Source organism: Sus scrofa, chromosome 7 (assembly GCF_000003025.6).
Source record: "Sus scrofa isolate TJ Tabasco breed Duroc chromosome 7, Sscrofa11.1, whole genome shotgun sequence".
In the NCBI taxonomy this organism is placed as follows: Eukaryota; Metazoa; Chordata; class Mammalia; order Artiodactyla; family Suidae; genus Sus; species Sus scrofa.
This window is the reverse complement of record NC_010449.5, coordinates 83,440,219-83,460,939: the sequence shown is the minus strand read 5'-3', so window position 1 is coordinate 83,460,939 and position 20,721 is coordinate 83,440,219.

Below are 20,721 nucleotides of genomic sequence, written 5' to 3'. Positions count from 1 at the left end.
GCAACTATTACATGCAAGCATCACACTAGCCACTGTGGATAGTCAACGTTGAAGAAATTGATCATTGCCATTCTAGTGCTTATAGTCTGAGGTGAAGGCGAATAATAAACATATAAATTTCAGATCATAATAATTGCTGTAATAATATCATAGTCATGGCGATGTGAGAGAGTGTGATGAGGTGGAACTTGGCTAAATATGGTGGTCCAGGGAAGCTTCTCTGAGAAGGTGATGTTTGGGCAAAATCCTAAAATACAAGAAAGATTTAGCCATTTTAAGAGTTGGACTAAGAACATTCCTTATAGAGGAAAAGTAAGAAGTTCATGGAGTGGTAAATTGTTCACCTAGATTAAAAAAGAGAAAAGAGACCAATGTGCTAGAATATGTGAATGATGGGAGAAAATGAAGTAGATTATAAATGATTTTGAATATTATTAAAAGGAAAACAGCTAGAAGTTATTTGTGTGTGTGTGTGTGTGTGTGTGTGTGTGTGTGTCAAATGAAAATCATAGTCCCTAAGCATATGAAAATAATAATATTGTACATTATAGAATTCTGGCTTTGCAACTTTCCTTTTCAAGCCCCAAGACACCCCTAAAATATGATATTTTTAAAAAATAAATTATTGAGTATAGTTGACTTTCAAAATTGTGTTAGTTTCAGGTATACAGCAAAGTGAGTAAAATATACATATCCATATATCCATTCTTTTTCAGATTCTTTTCCCTCATAAGTTATTACGGAGTATTGAGTAGATTTCTCTTTGATATAGAGTAGGTCCTTGTTATGTGTCTGTTTTATACATAAAAGATGAGAATTATTATTTTCCTTTCTTTTCAATTAGGAGACTAACCTTAACATAAAATTTAAGTAATTTCTCCAAGTTCAAATAATTAATGAATGACCGAGCCAAGTGTCAAATCCACATCTGCCCCTAGCCTGTAAAAATTATTAGAAAAACAAAAACAAAAACAGGTGGTTTCTTTCTTTCTAGGACCTAGTGGTTTCCTTATTGTTTTAGTAGACCTACTGGTTACATTAGGAATAACTAACTATGACTGCCTTGTAGATTCATAGGTGAACCAAGGATTCATGCTTTTGCAGTAACTCCAGTTATGCTTTATACCTGCAATAGCAACTTTCTTCTCCATAGTTGTGAAAAGCAGACTTCTTGGTACAATGCTTTGAATGTGGGAAAATTTGCATCTTCAAATAAGAAGTTAGGAACTCACAAACCCTTCAGTAGTGATCCTTTGGAAATGTCTAGAACAGCAACAAAAACAATGGCAAAAAGGGAAACTCTAATAATGGTAGCAAGAAATGAGGAGAAAAATAGTCACATGGGATATCCTGTAAATGCTTAAAATAAACCCTGTTCCACTGCTTAGAAGAGACCCCCAAAGAGATTCTATCAAAGACATTCAATTAAAGATTGGAACTTGAGCTGACTTAAGTGAGAGAAAGATTGGCTTGATCAAGACACATTCATATTCCAGAATTCATCTCCAAAGAGATTTGGGTTTATGTTCGCCATAGACATGTGTAGAAACTGAAACCAAAGGTTGAAACATTATTCATTGATTTCTGGGATGCCCTTCCAAATTTTTCCCTTCAAAATAAAATTAGAGGCAGCTGTAACTATCACTACGTTTTAAAAAAACTACTCAAAGCTGAGCCCCAGCCTGCTGATGGGGGGCGGGGGGCAGCTTCTAGCATTCCTCCATGTGGTGGTCTCTTCAGGAGGGCGTTGGATTACATCGCCCAGCAGCCACCAGCTCTTCCTTTGGCCTTAGCAAACTTTGCCGTGGTGCCTTTTTTTTCCTACACAGCAGGCCCCACTAGCGCCTCTTTGGCTGCTGGGGCCAAATCCCAGGAGTCAGGGGGCATGGGGCCCAAATTGATAACTGTGTCCATTGACTTTCCGTTGCCAATTTTACCTCTTTCATTATGTTGGGGAGCTTTGTCCCAAAGAAGGAGATTATGCAGTGGACTGCAGAGGGGATGGAACTTCAGAAAGATAGAGCACACAAAAAAGTGTGACCAATCGCCATGACAGGGCTGCGATGGTCGCTTGTGATGGAGTGAAATTAAATCCCCCACCAAACAATACTGCTTTCTTCTGTGTCTATGGGGACCCTTGTTGGGCCTGGATTGAGAGAGAAAGTCAGAAGAAGAGAGTAAGAAAGATGCACTCACCAGTCAAAAGGATATTTTTTGTCCACATTCATCGGATTTACTTTCCTCAACAAAATGGCAATGTAACCCATATCTAGATATGCTGCAGACATATTAATATCCCTGAGCATCTTTGTAAGAGCATAGGACACTCTTCCTGTCTCATTAGTAATTTTAATAGTAACCCGACATATAAGGTGCAAAACCACATTTTTTTCTCACATTCAATGTCTTGATCCACATAATTCTAAGGAATTGCATTAGAATCCTGGATAAAAAGACAAATCTGCATAAGCGCTTCAGTCCCTTGTTTTTCTAGATGTATCATGAGCCCTGTTCACCCAGCACCCTCTTTCCACTTGATGGCTTTTCCAGAACCCTCGCAGAGTTGTTAATCTGTGTTTCTGACAACCACAGATGCCTGGTAATGTGGATCCAGATTTTCAGGCCTCACTAAACCCAGAGCAGAGAGAAATTGCTGGGCACTTTGTCATGAATCCCACCTTTTGACACTCGCCTGGCTGCCCACCTCGGCTCACTTCACAAAATCAAAAGAACTGCTCACTGAGGCCTGGACAGGGAGGCTGCTCGGCTGATCTCCCATCTATGGCAACTCCCTGGAAAGATATTGGTGTCAGGAAGGGAGTGAGTCAAGGTGACTGAAGCTGAGTGTTGGACATGAATCACATTCGTAAAACTTTCTTTATAGTGGTAAAATTCACATGACATAAAATTCACCATTTTATCTAATTAAAAGTACATTGTTCAGTGGCTTTTATTTCACAACCTTGTGCAACCATGACCACTGTATAATTCAAGAACATCTTTATCACTTCAAAAGAAACCTTATACCCCATAAGCAATTGCTCCTGTTTTCCCCTTCCCTCAGGCCCTGGCATTCCCTAATCTGATTTCTGTCTCTATGAAGATGCCTGTTCTGGACATTTCATATAGAAGGAATCATGCAATATGTTTCCTTTTGTGGCTGGCTTCTTTCATTCAGAATAATGTTTTCAAGGTTCATCTACATTACAGCATATATCAGTATTCCATTCCTTTTTATGGCTAAATAATACACCGTTGCATGGGTATATCATATTTTATTTGTCCATCCATCAGTTGAGGGATATGTGAATTATTTCTACTTTTGACTATTAGGAATAATGCTGCTATGAACACTTGTGTACAAATTCTTATCAGAATATATGTTTTCCTTTGGGGATGTGTACACCAAGGAGTAAAACTGCTGAGTCATATGGTAATTCTACACTTAACTGTTTGAGGAACCACCAAACTGCTCTCCACAGTGGCTGCACCATTTTACATTTCCACCAGCAAAGTAAAGAGAGTTCCAATTTCTATTCACTTTCATCAACACTTGCTATTTTCTGGGTTTTTGATAGTATGAAATCTAGTATGGTGTCTCCATGTGGTTATGGTTTGCCCTTCCCTAATGACTAATAATGTTGAGTGCCTTTTCATGTGCTTACTGGACACTTGTATACCCTTTTTTGGAGAAGAATCTTTAAATTGAATTGTTTTTCTTTTTTTTTGTTGAGCTAATGCATTTTGACAGAACAGTGATAAACTCTTCAGAAGATTGACTCTGTAAGACCAAAGTAGCAAAGAGCATAAATGAGACAATTTTTATTGTAGCTGAAGCACATGACCTGGATTGAATCCTTCCTCTATCACTCAAGGGCTGCATGAGCTTAGGCAAGTTCTTACCATCACCAAGTCTCAGTGTCATTGTAGAATACCATAATATAACTGATTTGGGAGGCTAATATGAATATGAAATGAGAGAGTACATAAAGCTACTGGTACAGTGCCTGGCATGGAGCAGTTGCTTGCAAGCAGACATATGGCTTGGATATTCAACTCGCCATTTGCATTTGGCAACAGGGGGAAGAAAGGAAACCTGAGGATTTGGAGCTGAGTGTGCAACCACCTGGGACCATGCACATTCTTGATAGAATAACTGTTTCTGCTCATCTCTCAGTGGAAGAGCTGAAAGAATCAATCCCACTGCTCAAGTCACTTATATACATGGAGCAGCAGCAAAAGCTGAATCAAACAAACAAACTGCTAAACTTGGAATGAGATTTTGGGGGAGCATTTTATTTATTATTATTTTTTTTTGTCTTTTTGCCTTTTCTAGGGCCACTCTCACGGCACATGGAGGTTCCCAGGCTAGGGGTCCAGCCAGAGCTGTAGCCACCAGCCTACACCAGAGCCACAGCAATGCAGGATCTGAGCTGCGTCTAAGACCTACACCACAGCTCATGACAACGCCGGATCCTTAACACACTGAGCAAGGGCAGGGATCAAACCGGCAACCTCATGGTTTCTAGTCAGATTTGTCAACCACTGCGCCACGATGGGAACTCCCTGGGGGAGCATTTTAGCCATAAGTTTATAGGCTTCTACTCTTAAGCAGTTCAAGAGGTCAGTTGATAAATGTGTATTAAACATCCACTCTATGCCAAGGATGCAAATATAAAGAAAATACAGTGCCTCCTCTTGAGAAGAGACAGGGATGCCGTGAGGAATGGAAAGATGAGCCTTCATATCACTGCCCTAGAAGCATCAGTCCAGTAGCAGGCTGAGTTGAAACAGTCATTCATGGATATCTGGTCAAGCAGAAAATGTTGGGGTGACAATATCATCCCATCTAACTAAATGGATTGAAACAGTTGCAAAAAACAAGTTTTCAATAATCTTCTTAACAAAAAGTTTCCAGTTTTTCTTTGGATTTGTGGATTGAACACGTGGTATTTTAACTTTATTAAACTTTATTATCATAAGAGAAGTATCAAGACACTGTAATCACTTTCTTGTATGAAACTGATATTTTTTTCTTTTTAGGGCCACACCTGTATATGGAGGTTCCCAGGCTAGGAGTTAAATCAGAGCTGCAGCTGCCAACCTACACCACAGCCATGGCAACACCTGATGAGCACTATATCTGTGACCTACGATGCAGCTTGCGGCAATGCTGGATCCTTAATCCAATTAGCAAGGCCAGGGATTGAACCCGCATCCTCATGGATACTAGTCTGGTTCTTAACCTGCTGAGCCACAACGGGAATTCCAAATTTTATTTTTATTTTACTTTCCCGAGTTAAGAAATTTATAGTAAGTGATTAAAAAAAAGTAACCTCCCAATTTAGAAATGGCATCAACCACCATTGATGGGACAGGTTGGATCAAGGAATATAAGAAAATATGGAATTAAAAAGAATTGATTTACAGCATAGAAAACACTTATGGTTACCAAAGGGGAAGGGCGGGTGGAGGGATAAATGAGGAGTATGAAATTTACGTAAAGAAAGAAACACTTTACTAGCACATGAGTTTGTTCACTAAAAGTTTAAAGTATCTCTGATTTGGTTTTCATCTGTTCTTTCAGATCCACAGGTTATGTCTGAAGAACTATGGCATATAATGTCAATGATTGCTCCAGAACCTTAAATGCTGAAACAAGGAGGCCATAATTTTAATATTTTTAGTAATTCAGTGTTTGGCATTAGGGTTTCTGAATCTAGAAAATTTGGTTGCCCTCTATTCCCACCACCCATTTCCCAGTGTGCAAATATAGAGAAAGTTGAAAGTGAGTTCAGGTTCTTAAGATAACCAGCTAGATAGGCAAGCCCAATCCCACATCATTTCTTCCTAAAGTAGACTCTATCTGCTGAAGTTCGCCCTCCCAGTTTGTGTGGATATTGTCAGCATTATTACAACATTTTGGGTTTATTTGAATGCAACATGGTTCAAGCTGAGAACATTTTTATATTCCATTCCCCCCACTGCTTCTCTCTTCTCCGTCCCTCCCCCCTCCTGTGCACACCCTGGCTTCAGTTGCCATGGTCAGACTTTAAAAACATTTCAGACTTAAAAGGTTAAGATCTAAGGGCTGCTGATTTTATCTTGGCTTTTAACTAACACAGGCAGGTGGATTAGAGATATGTGTACAATCCCTACTCTAGACACTTGGGTAAATATGCACAAGTGCTGGGGCAGCCGAGGAAGCAATCCGATGTTATTGTCTATTAATTCCAAAGTGGAGATTAAAGAAATCAGTAGTGTAAATATCAAAAAGGATTTCCACTTACATATAAGAACATTACTCAAGCAGTCTGCTTGTTCCAAATTATATGAAGGCTTTTTGCTTTAAGAAAAGTGTGAATTTGTTTTCACTTGAAATTTGCATATTTTTTGGTCTCTCTTTGTCTGCAAGGGGGGTGCTAACCTAACCAAGAATTCTGTTCACATGCTAGCAATTTGTGCTGCTGAGAGTTTCCACGTAGTTTTACCACAATAACACATATTTGTTGTAGAATCAAATTTTATTTTTGTTTTAGTCTCTTCTTATGCAATGTTTCCTAGAAGTGCCAAAATACGCGGTGAGGGAAGCTGTGTGTCAAGTTCAGAGAATTTCTAATGTTAGACAGTATAAAATCCCCACCTCTTTCAGCTGACTTTCCCTCTAAGTTTCAGAATCCAGGCTGAAGTTAAGCCACCTTGTGCCACCACAAATGAATACCATCTGAAGGCTAGAGAAGTTAAACACAAACCCAGCGATTTGCTGCAAGTGGGCTGGGACAGACGTTCCAAAGCTGTGCTTCAGGGAGGAAAACGTCAATTAAAGTGCAGGTGCCCCAATTTCAACAAAAGTCATCAAGAATCACCATTAGCTTTTATTATACGATACGTGCATTTAAAAATACACACAGGCTCACACAGCTTTTTAATCAGCCTCATGGCACAGCCAAATAAGTAAGGAAAAGTTTCAGAATTTTCAGAAATTGGAATGAGGTGACTTTTCACCCTGATTTCCAAGACCCTAATCACAGATCTCCGGCCATCTTTAGATGATGAACCACTCACTCAGAATAGAGTCTAACAGAATCCACAGCTACTTTGTAATTCTTTCTGATGATTATGTCCCCTCCAAAAAGAGAAAAATAATATTATCAAAAATGCTATGGACCAAAATATAGGATATCACTATAGCATACTCAAACAACCAGCCAATTCTAACTAGAGACTTGGTCAATCCAGTGAAAAACATACCTTAAACCTATTTTTGGTAGAAGTTAGAGCAAAGGTCAGAGACCATTCAAAAAAGGAACACCCAGTGACTGACCCATAAGTTTCCAGAAGGGGCTTTTAGAAATCTTTCCCCTTCAAAAATACAGCTTCATATACTCCACCTGTTGGAGTCCAGTATGGACAAACACAGTTACTGATTATTGTTTTAATCAGAAGTCTTCTCTTTTTGCCCTAAGGCTAGTTCATCATTTCTTCACATTTTGTGTGAACATCTTTCATGCAATTAGCATGGACTTGTCTAGAGAACAACCAAATGGGATGAATAGCACTGAAGAAAAGAAAGTTATAATTAGGAGTTGGGGAGGAGGGTAGGGAAGTTAATTTGGGGACAAGAGTACTTCAGGAGAGAGGAGAACCAGGTAAGGTGTAGCAATAGGGGACTTTGTTGTTTCAAAGGGCTGGGGGCCAGGAAAGGGGCAACAGGAAGGGAGAAACATGAACAGATAGGGCCAGGCAGTACACAGGACTACCTTTGTCTAGACTGAAATTTTGCCAAGGATTCAGTTCCACCAAAAATCATCTAATGTTTTGTTGTCTAGTCATTTGTTCTTCTAATTGCTCAGTTTGAAACAAATATTAAAAACCTAGTCAATATACTAGCATTTTAATTTGCAATTGTACACATCAATTTCTCACATAAGAGTCATCATTTCATTCCCCCTTCATTTCCTCACTGCAGTACAGATTTGTTAAAGAGCTTGACAAATGTCCCAGCCTAGTAGGCAAAGACATTCATTTGATTATTTTAGCATCAGAAATGCAGTGGCTGCATGTAAATAGGCCAGGAGGTGATTCTGGAAAAGATGGAAGGGTAGACATGTCTCACAAAGATTTCTCTGAAAACCATGCCAAATGTAATCTTTGGCAAGCTTGACATGAATGTGGCAAGCCAGTGTTGAATCCTAGGAAAATTCTAAAAAAGTAAAATTTTGCAATTCTTCCATTTTTATTTGAAAGTTAAGATTAGTATTATTCTCACCTTTGCAAAATAAACAGGAAAAAAGCAATAAAAAATACTGTTGAAAATTTTCTCAGTTTAATATCAGACCCATGAAGAATACCATGTTATTTATATTTATTCAGGTGTGTGTTTTCAAATTAAAACAGAAAATAGGATTTGCAGCAAAGAAGCCTGCTAGTATCCATGAGGACTGGAGTTCAATCCCTGGACTTTCTCAGTGGGTTAAGGATCTACAGTTGCTGTGACTGTGGTATAGGCTGGCAGCTGTAGCTCTGATTTGATCCCTAGCCTGGGAATTTCTATACGCTTCAGGTGCAGCTCTAAAAAGCAAAACAAAAAAACAAATAAAACAAACACAACGCAGACAATAAATGTAGGGATATACTCTTGCACCAAAAAAATTTAATTTACTTTAGAACATAAAATATATTAGATGACTCCCTTATTTTTGTGCAGATATTGAGTCTTTTTACTGAAAGTTATGTTTAGAAGCCCAATTAAGATCTACATATATTTTAACACTCGTTCACAAAATCTAAAATAAAAAATAATGTAATTTTAATCATTGTGAAGTTTCTGTTGGTAGTTTCCCCAATTTTCAGACACAGGAAGAAACATCAAAGAATGGAAATACAATTGTAGAACTCTCAGGGTGTTTTGAGGGTGAGTGTCTTGGGGGGAGAGAGTGAGGAAAAAGAGTGGTAAAATCAGTCTTTGTGACAAGTGATTAATAGTTCAAAGTCCTGATGGCTTTTCTATGAAGAACAGACCCAAGGGGGAACAGTGTGAAATAAAACAGAGATCCTCAATTAGCTTGTCTACACTCTCTTCGGGGTTCTGATGGAGTACACTCTCAATGTGGAAGGGCATTTCAAGTCCCAAGCTTTCCGTGCACCCCTCATATTTGGGTGTCTCTGGTTTCCAGAATCAGAGCACCTGGATTCTGTTTGATAATTGCATATCTCTCTGAGCAGCAAGCAGAGACATTGTTATAAAAAGAGCGTATGTGGGCAATGCCATGTAGCTGAAAGAGTATTCCTTTCTAGTCCCGTGACTCTGGGACAAGTCATTTAACTTTTCCTAAGCCTTAGTGCTTGCATCTGTAAATGGATATGTTATCATGCCATAGGATGAGGTTCATATGTGAAACATATCAAAACCTGTAAGGCATTAGCTGCATGGGTGGAATTGTTATTATTCCAGATTTCTCTCTCTGCTCTGTTTAGTTCATATGTACCCACAGCTAAACAGAAAAACCAGGACATGTGTTTTGTCTATTACGAAGACTCACTTGCGGATTCAATTTCACTGCCCTCCATGTTGAATCTTTCCCTTTGTCTGCTTTTCAGGATATGTCACAACCAAGCAGGTTCAAAGAACCCAGTAAACTAAAGACAATTGAAAAAAAAAATAAAGAAATATATCCATCAGTACAAATCTTAAAAAAAAACAAAAACCCATAAACTCTCAATTGCTTTCTACCACTAGACAACCTCTCTGAGACTCAACTCAAACTCAGTGAAAAAACAAAACATTTCTAGAAAGCAGGCCTCGACCTCAAATATGCACACTCTTTAAGCAAAAACCAAAAAACTTTCAATAGCCAAGTCAACTTTAAGTCAAAATCAATTGATGGATTAGGAAGTGATTCCCAAAACAAGGGGCTACAAAAAAACAAACCAAAAAAATCCCCTCCCTGTGCACCTGCTGGAGACGCTGTGTTGCAAGCTCCACATTTCAAGCCTAACCTATATTTGATATGGTGTTGTTGCAGCTGTGGGACCAGGGTGGTTTATTTAAGTGGCTCCAAATGCCTGTCAGCGTGGCAACCAGCTGAATACATAAAACAGGCTCTCCAAACCCTTTATGGCCCAGGGTCAGAGTAAATGGAATAATAAAATCCAAATGCTTTTGTCTCATTTTCCATCACCCAACCCTTCTGCATAAATCTGCAGCTTCGCAGTGACCTTCGTGTTCCGTATGGGATGAGGCCGCGGGTTGGCGATACATTTGGTCTGCATCTTAGGTCTTTAAAAGCTTTTTCCAATTAATTTTAACTGGCTTCCATAAGGATCAAGTACAGCTTCCTCCCTCCCACCACCCTTCACTCCCACCTTTTAACCAGCCAAGTGACAGAATGCTCTAGAGTAATAGGACAGGTATCAACCCTGTTATGCCCCAGATCACCCAAGACAAAATTTGATCCCAAGTCCCAGGACACCTGAAAGGAGCAACATATCCTATTTCCAAACCACAGAGATCAACGTGGGTTTTATTTGATCTCTACACAAAGTGGGGAAAGTATTTCCAAGTCCTATTGGAACTCTGAAGATAACGATTTTTGTCTTTGGAGTCAGTGGAGAAACATTTCCTGTCCATTTATTTGTGTAGGTATTTGGAAGCACAAGATGGAAAACTGCTGTGTCTGGTAGGCTTGTCATCTTCACAAAACTAGGAGACAAATGAAGAGTGACTATCAGAGGACCTGTGACAGGGAGAGAGGGATGGAAGAAGCAGGTCCTGAAAAACTATGACTTGGAACCTCTTCCTGGAAGCACCTTCACTGGTCCCTGAACTGGAGGAAGAAACCAACAGCTCCGAATGGAGCAACAGGAAGCATGTTTATTTTCATCACCAGAGAAGTTCAGTTTCATGCCACACATTTGTTGACCATGTCATTTCTTTGTGTTAGCAGTGATTCAGATCTAGATAAGACACAATTCCTCTTGTCCTACGTTCACCATCTTCTTGGGAATGTGACAGTCACAGAATTTGATTGAAAACAAATGCGATTCTTATCCAAAAAGATTATAACATGGAAGGAGGCGAGCATTTAAATTAGAACTTTGAATTCTTTACTCCCATCAACAATTTGGATTCCCTAATCATTCCCTCCATGCTGGCCCCGCCTCTCATCACAATGGAAAGCTTCCACTTCCATTTCAGCTTTGTTCTTTCCCTTTTCTTTCCTAGTTCTAAAATTTTATTGCCTTTTTTATTTATTTATTTTTAAATGATTTTTTTTATTATAGTTGATTTACAGTGTTCTGTCAATTTCTACTGTACAGCAAATTTACCCAGTCACAGATATATATATATATACACACACACATATATATACACACATACATATATACACATTATTTTTCTCACATAATCCTTAGTCACTTATGATGGAACATGATGGAGGATAGTGTGCTAAAAAGAATTTCCCTTTCTTATATATGTCCCAACTCTTCCATATTTTGGCCTCCAGAAACTACAGGGAATGTATAAAAAAAGGAAACCTCAAAACTAAACCTGAAAATATATTTATCTAAAATGTCTACTGTAGTGTCTAAACCTAAGAATGTTGGAGCAGAAAGTGGTCCTGGAATTCATTTGGTTTTGATCTTCTTCATTTGGTAGGCTTAAAGAAAAACTGAGGAAATAGGTCCTAAGCAAAATATATGTTATCCAAAGGCATACAACCAGTTAGTGAAAGGGCTGAGTGAACATTTTCTGCAACAGCCACACATTCAGCTTTTACTTAGAGCTGGAACTAAGCTAAGTACTTTCTAAATGGAGTTTTGTTAACTACCAACTTTTCTGCCAGGGTATTGAGCCTGGGTCATTATACTTCATTGCTTACTATTCCACAATTAACTGCTGGGAATGGGTTAAGTGTGAAGGGAAAAGAACATACTTGAAGATGACATTTTCCTTGTTTTGATGGCTGATAAACTAAATAAAACAGAAAAACCTGAATCAAGCTTAGGAAAAGAGGTCCCCTAAACTAAAATTAATATCATCCCCATCATCTAAGTTTTATCTATATAAGAACTTGGAGTGATGGCTTGAAAGGTCTAAAGTATGAATGCCAGAAAAGAGATTTCAACGTAATTTTTTAAAAAATTTATTAAAAGGCTTACCTTTATCCCTGAGATTATTTAATAAGAATTTCTTTGAAGAGTTCCTGTTGCAGCTCAGTGGAAACAAAACTGACAAGCATCCATGAGGATGCAGATTCAGTCCCTGGCCTTGCTCAGTGGGTTAAGGATCTGGCATTGCCATGAGCTGTGATGCAGATCACAGATGGGGCTCAGATCTTGCGTTGCTGTGGCTGTGGAGTAGGTCAGTAGCTATTTCAACCCCTAGCCTGGGAACCTCCATATGCCATGGGTGTGGCCCTAAAAAAAAAAAAGACAAAAAAAAAAAACCAAAAAAAGAATGTATTTGATAGAAACACTAATGGTCCCACTTAAAAGACAAGGCCAGACAGTCAAAAGTGATGGTATGAAAAATGTATCTTGTGTTTTGCTGCTTTGCAGGGAGTTTACCCACAAACAATGAAATAATGGAATCCTATAGTCCTTGAATATCTTCTGAATCTACCCATTAATTCTTCTTCATTCAGGCTCAGGATGGATAATTCCATTGGAATGAGACTTAAAAGCTTTTTTTTTCTTTCTAGGCAGCCACTAAATTTCTTCTATTTGTTTTTGTTATGCTTTAAAAAATAATTTGTACTTTTTCTTTGGTTTTAACAGCTCATTTTTTCAAAAAGTTTTTATTATACTTTCCAAAAGCATCAATATGGAATTTTAAGGCTAGCTCTGTGATATCATGAAAAGAGCATGGAGTTTCAGTGAAAATACCTCTGGGTCCAAAATCCGCTTGAACAAACCTGAACAGGTTTATCTAAAAACTCTCTGATCATCAGTTTCTTCATCTGTGAAAAGTGGATAATAAAACAGACCTTGCAAGACTGTCAATAAGGATTACAGGAGATAGCATAAATTATGGATGGATGGCCTAAGTAATGGGTACATAGCAACAAATATCCCCCCAAAGTCTTTCCCTCCTCCCTCCCTATTCCTCTCACTTCTATCTCTCTCTCTTAACACACAAACACACACAAATGTGTGGTTTTATTCCTATCTTCTTTTTCCATGTAACACTCAACTATTGGCAGGCATGGGCTATTTTGCCAGGTTAAATACTCTCAGTTACTTTGATTATCTCATATTCCCTCAATACCTAGGTCTCCTCTGGGTATCCTCCAATTTTTTAACATCCTTCTCAAAGAAATGAATGCAATTTTCATATGTGGGATAACTAACAGAGACAGAGCTGGTTAATAGGAAACTTTGCATTAATTCCACCTAAATTACATCAAAGTCTGGTAGCTCACTCTATCCAGAAAGAGCATGGCTAATCTATAACTTAGGGCAGTTCAAAGAAGAGTCAATATAATGTTCTCCCTTGGTCATGCCCTGGCATAGCCAGAGTTGACAGCATATTGTCCACATGAAACAATTATAAGCACAAGTCCTGCCATTTCTGAATTTGAACCAATCATACCAGACCAGACATAACCAGACGTGACCAGACCAGACCAGACACGACCAGACGTGACCAAACCAGACCAGACACGACCTAGACACGACCAGACACAACTGGACCATACCGGACCAGACCGGATCAGACCGGACCAGACCGGATCAGACAAGACCAGACTGGACCAGACCAAACCAGACCAGACTGGACACGACCAGACATGACTGAAAACGACTGGACCAGACCAGAAGTGACCAGACACGACCAGACCAGACCGGACACTACCAGATCAGACTGGATCAGACTGGACCAGACCAGATCAGATCTGAACAGACTGGACACGACTGGATCAGACCGGACCAGACCAGACCAGATACAACCAGATACAACTGGATATGACCAGATCAGACCAGACCACACCGGATCAGAACAGATCAGACTGGACCAGACTGGATATGACTGGACCAGACCAGACACGATAAGACCAGACCGGACCAGACCAGACACAACCAGATCAGACCAGATTACACACAACATGACCCAGACAATGACCACACCAGACCAGACCAGACAGGACCAGACACGACCAGACATGACCAGACATGACCAGACCAGACCAGACCAGACCAGACCAGATCAGACATGACCAAATGTTGAATTTTTTTTTCCTGACCACACCCCCAGCAAGTGAAAGTTCACCATGCCAGTGATCTAATCCTCACCACAGCAGCAAAACCTGAGCCACTGCAGTGACAACACTGGATTTTTAACGCACTGTGTGCACCACAAGAGAACTCTAGAAAAACAGCTGGAATGCAATCCTGACATGCTGATTCCAGGGCTACTTTTAGAGTTGTGATTTTTATGTTAAGTCTAAGAAATTTAGAGAAATTAAATATGAAATTGCTTTTAAATGGATTTCTCTGGAAAGGCTTGATGGTGTGGGACACTGGTGTTGCCTAAAGCATTTCTGCTAAAACTAAAATGTTTAGGTTCCAACACTTAATTTGATGTGTTGCACAGAAAATTTTAAATAAAAACCAGAAATCTCAAAGTGGTCATCCCCTCTCGGGCCTGAGTGTGTCTGTGTGTGTGTGTGGTTTTGTATATGGTTTGATTGTGTGGTTATATGTACAATTTTGTGTGTGGAAATGTGTGTAGCTGTGTGTCAATGTAGTTTTGTGTGTGGTTGTGTGTGTATGTGTACATTTTCATTTACTCATTTAAGTTCACATGTTTCAAACTGGCATGATGCAGCTCCAGTAACACCCTGATGTTGCATAGTGCTCACAGATTTTGAAACTTTTGTCTCCTTTTGTCTCTCTTTTTATTTGATATATTTAGGATAAAGAAAAAAAATCTGTCAGCAAATAGTTGGCTATGGATAGAATTTCATTTTATGGATCATTTTTAATTATATTTGTTTTAATTTAGGAAGACTTTGAATAAAAGTAGAGTTCCACAGAAATGACAGGACAGTGTCAGGTCAAAAGCTGGGATGTGCTATCTCACCCCTGCTCTAGCTTAACTTGACCTGTTTGGCTAATGAAGGACTCTGTGAATTTTAGTATCTCACATAAAGTAACTAATGTTGAGTCCTTATTAGGTGTCAAGAATTTTACCTTAAAGATCTCAGATAAAGTCTCCCAAAGAAGCTGTAGAGTAGGAATTATCAAACTCATTTCGACATATGGTCAGAATGTACAACACTAATGTATAATATGGACTTGGGGTGATTATGACGTGCATTGTAGGCTCATCAATCATAACAAATGTACCACTCTGGTGGGGGATGTTGGTAATGGGAAAGGTTTACTTCTCAGGGTATGGTGGGTATATGGGAACTCTCTGAACTCTTCTCCCAATTTTGCTGGGAAGCTAAAATTGCTCTAAAAAATAAAGTTTATGAATTAGAAATTCAAGTTTTCTTTCCCTCATTTCAATAACCACTTTATGATATCAAAAATAAAAGAGAAGGAATTATTTAAATGTGAAAAAGATACGACTTTGGTGACGGGTTCAACTCTGGTTGCCTAATGCCCACTCTGCTCATGCCTCATTCCTGGACAGGGACTGGCTTGTTGTCTTCCAATACAGTCCTCTGAGTCAGGGTATATGCTGGTGATCTGTCATGCAGCCTGATGGTCATGCTCTCTGTCATTGCTGTGCCTCTTCAGCTGGTCTATGTCAGAAGCCTAGTGCTTCTGGAGTCTCTGGCTGCACAGATCTAGGGTGTTGGCCATCCAGGAGCTGCTTCTGGAGTCTCTGGCTGGCCAGATCTAGGGTGTTGGTCATCCAGGAGCCAAACCTCTGGCCAGAGTCCAATAAAGGGCTGAAAGTATAAGGGGAGAATGGGGAAGGGCCTTAAGAGGATGAAGGAAGATGGGGAGGAGAGGAGGATATTTGCTGAGATTTAGAGATTTACTAAGTGCCAACAGTCAAAAGTACTGTGTCCCCATCTTCAGATCTCCCGAAGAAGTTCTACTCACCACCCGCAGCACATGGATGGAGGTTTGGGGAACCTGGGACAAAGGCAAGCAGCAAGGAGCAGCTCTAAAGGGCGTATGGAATTGGGGCTTAATTGAGAGCATTTTTCCTCCATCAAATTGATGTTTTATTAGCCAGCCTCCAGATGCTTCTCCTTAAATCAGATTAATATCAAGTTTATTGTTCCATTTGAGATTGAGGGATGGAGAGAGTGATGGTAGAAGCAAATACATGTGACGTGTCCAGGATGCCCAGTGGGAAATCTCATCTACAAAGGAATTTATGGGTGAGCCCTATTGTGCATCGTGTCAGTCACTTTCAATTTGGAAGTTCTGACAGGAGAGGCTGGAAGACACTTCCTCTGGGAAGGGAGTAAATATGTGTGCATGGACTATTGACAATCTTGTCCTGACTACAAATTTTACCCATTCTACCTGGGCTGCATTATCCTTGAGAAACCTATACTTTTCTTAGGAAGACATCAGGAAGCCAGGCTGAAACATATGATTAAAAAAGAAGTGTTACTTTTATAAGAGAATTCTAAGTAGAGAGCGAATGGCTTCCAAATGACATGGGCCAGCAGATGATATGAAATGGACACCAGGCTCTCTTGAGAACAGGTGTTAGGTATCCAAGAACATCCCAAGAGACCACTCCTGCTCTCAATTACCAGAAGGGGGTTCTGGGGCCTTGTTCATGGGTGCTAATGAAATGGGTATAAATGACACTTGGGCTTTAGTTGTGTTTCAAAGTGATAGAACATAGCCACTTCTGTGAAACTATGCCGAATGCTAAGGAGTGTGGGCACCATTCCTGAACCAAGCTCTCTAGGAACAGTTATAATTCCTGGTAGTCAAGGGCATCAGAATGACAGACTTACACCTAAGGCCTTCCTTGGAGATGACACAGAAGGCTCAGAGCCTCTCTTGTGTCATATGGTCCACAGAGAATGAATCACCAGGACAAAAGTTCTTAGAAAACAGAACTTAAAGGCCAAATGTCCTGATAGAAATGGGAGGTGCTAATGTGGCAATAAGTTCAGCATGTATCTGATTTTTCAAGGCACACACATCTCCATTCTGCTCAGAACTTGGAACGTTCCCAGGAACAGTTGGTGATGGAGTGGGGCATTTTCCATTTGGAGAGGTGATTTTTATTATTATTACAGGCTTTTGTCAGTATTACAGAAATTGGGGGGAGAAAAAGAAAAGGGACTAATCAAAAATGCTATTTACCAAACCACATTAGTCAAAATACTGCATTTTAAAACCCCTTAAGTTGTTATACATCATCATATAAGTCATCGCCAAGTAGTAATACAAATTCTTGAGAGTTATGTTGACATGGAATTTGTCAGCCGAAGTGCTGGAAAATTTACCTCTGCTCATATATCTGTAGTCATATCCGCCAAAGAAATTAACATATCATAATGCTAATATTTCAAGGTAATGTTTTCTCATGAGGATGCCATATTTTATCAGTTAATATCATCTGTGTAAAAAAACTATTCAATTACAGTATCAAGCTGTATATGATTAATATTGATTTCAGCACAGTAATGGTGACTTTGCAAGGCACGAGAGTCTTACAGTTAACTCCACAGTGAACCTGAGAAAAGAAATAAATTCATTTCTGCTAAGTAACTAAAAGGTGAGTGAATGTGAGACTTATGGAAAAAAATTAATAGACCCGCTGAGAGCCAGTCATCTTCACTAACAGTTCCAAAGTTTTGGAATTCTCCTGAGTCTTCAAGGCAGGGTTAGGAGCCGGGCTCTGTGGAAAACATCAGGGGGTGGGAGGGTGGAGATTGTAAGTGGGAAGAAGACTCTATAAAAGTGCATGCAGGTAGGCTGCAAATATTCATCATGAAGAATTCAGGAAAATTGAAAAAGAAATACCTAGAATTTTTTTCTTTGCTGCCTGTTACCTTCACTTTTGTTTTCAGTATTTTCTTAATAACTCTTTGGTTCTCTCACTTCTTTACCGCCTCCTTTTTTTTTTAAATGTATCATGTGTCTTTTACCCTCTACTTATTTTATACCTCCAAGCTTTCCTTCCTAACTCTAAAATTTACTCCTGAATTTTTACCTCTTCAGAAGGCTTCCTGACTGTTGAGATACTTACCATAACTAGTGTGTCCTACATAAACTCGGCTCCTTCTCCAGTCTATTGCATTCATTTGTAAATTTGCTTGACTGTAACTCAAATGTGCTCAAGAAATATATGTGCCCATGGACTCAGTCCAGACCTAAAACAAGTGGGGGTGGTTATCACTGTGAGAGCCAGAAAATTCTGCTTTGCTCTACTTACAAAACCATTAATAGTAACATGTCATCTTGCATAAGCATGCCGTTGGTCTTGAAGAAAATCAAGCTTTAGAAAGTGGCCACTATCATTTTGGTTTTGAACAAAAAGAAATGAGCTAGTGTCCTGCCACTTCTGAGTGTGAGGCACAATCAGAGTTATCAGAACATGAAGAAAATCCTCCATTAATCTGAATGCTTCATTGAAAGGTCAGGCCATGAACTCAAGAGACTTCTGAGTCTAAGTAATTGATAAATTAAGTGAGCTGAGTCTGTGGAAGACTACAAAGTTTTAAATGATCAGTAGTAAGGTTTTCCTTTATATAGGAATGATGTAGCATTATGAGATTTTTCTGAAAAGAAAAATCTAAATCTGGATTTCTATGTCTAATCTTTCAACTAAATATTGGAGATTTAGTCTGGCTCAAAAAACCCATATCTGCAGGCTGAATCTGGTTCACAGTTTGCAATGTGATATAGAGAAATTTACTCCCTATTCCTCACTCAAAGTGTTGACAAGCATGGACTGAGGTACCATTGGTGGACTACATGTAAGGTAATTTATACTGAAATCATCTCTGCCCATTTTATCTATGTCAAAGATTCTTATAGTATACCTACACCAACTACCAACAAATGGTGCTTGAAAAATGTTCTACTGTCAAGTAAGTCTTGGAAATGTAAATGAAAATATCAATAAGGAGGGAATTCCCTGGTAGCCTAGTGGTTAGGATTTAGGACTTTCACCGCTGTGGTGCAAGTTCAATCCCTGGTCTGGGAACTGAGATCCTTCATCAAAGCCACTGCACACTGTGGCCAAATAAATAAATAAATAAATAGCAATAAGGAGACAGGAGTTATGAATGACAGAGTAAGAGGTCCAGCAAAATCTCTTCCTAAAAATCAATGATAAAACTACACATAATTGTTAAATACAATCATTTCAGTATTCTAAAAATCAATCACAGCTGTCCAACAGACTGAGAAACATTTATTAAAGAAAGATTACTGGAGTTCCCGTCGTGGCGCAGTGGTTAACGAATCCGACTAGAAACCATGAGGTTGTGGGTTTGGTCCCTGTCCTTACTCAGTGGGTTAAGGATCCAGCGTTGCCGTGAGCTGTGGTGTGGGTTGCAGACATGGCTCGGATCCCGCGTTGCTGTGGCTCTGGCGTAGGCTGGTGGCTACAGCTCTGATTCGACCCCTAGCCTGGGAACCTCCATATGCTGCAGGAGCGGCCCAAAGAAATAGAAACAAGCCAAAAAAAAAAAAAAAAAAAAAAAAAAGGAAAGAGAGAAAGACTACTAAGACTCAGGTAAGAGCAGTATTTTCACCTGAGGCTGAAGCTGCTTGGCTCCACTCAATCCCACCTCCACATGCTCCATAATTCTATCAGTGTGGGGAAAGCCATGAAAACCAAGAGTTTCACTGACAAAGAGAACTGACTTGGAGTGGGACATGGAAAACCCCACATGTAGAAATTTCACTCGCAAACAAAACGAGAAGACCGGTGTTGCAGGAGATTGCAATTGCATTCTGGGTGGGGCAAGCAAAAAGATGCCAACCAGAAATTTACCAGTAAGGTCTGGGGAGTAAGACAAGCATAGTGAGTGTGTGAGGTACCCACATGACCCTGGCAATAGGGAAAAGGTTACACACCTGCTCAAGGCTGCACACTTACCAGCAAAACTAGAGGCCTTCAACTATTACCATATCTTTGGCTGAAGCTGAAGGCTTGTGCACATATAAAGACCACATGGAAAGCAAAAGCCAAAGGAGACTTAAACAAAATGAACTTTGAGTGAATTTCCTAACCCACATACAGGTCCATCAGCAAAGGGTGGAAGTCTTACTGGCTGAAGCGTTTGAGAACGACCCATGACAAATCAGTGAGTAAGCTGACCTTTGGAATCAGAACAGGTTTATAGACTCAGGACAACCTCTAGAAATGCAGAATTAAAAATAAAAACAAAATAAAATCAGCATCCATACCCTATGTGAAAATTGGAACACAAAGAATTCTTTCTGAAAAAAAAAATCACTAAACAAACAAACAAAATAACAAAAACATGTTGTTTGTATGTCTGGGGACAGGGGTGGTCAGAATATGGATCTGCTAAAATATATTATCCAACAAGGCTAGTCCTCTACAAAAATATATAAGATGTGCAATAAAACATTAAACTCTGATCTTTTTGTGGGAAAAGCGGTCAATATAAACTACCTCTGAAGAGATCCAGATGTTAAACTCAACACACAAAGACTTAAAATGTGTACTTAAATAGTGACTTAATAACTCAAATAGTGACTTCACTATTATTTAGTCAAATAGTGACTTAAAATATGTACAGACAATTAGAG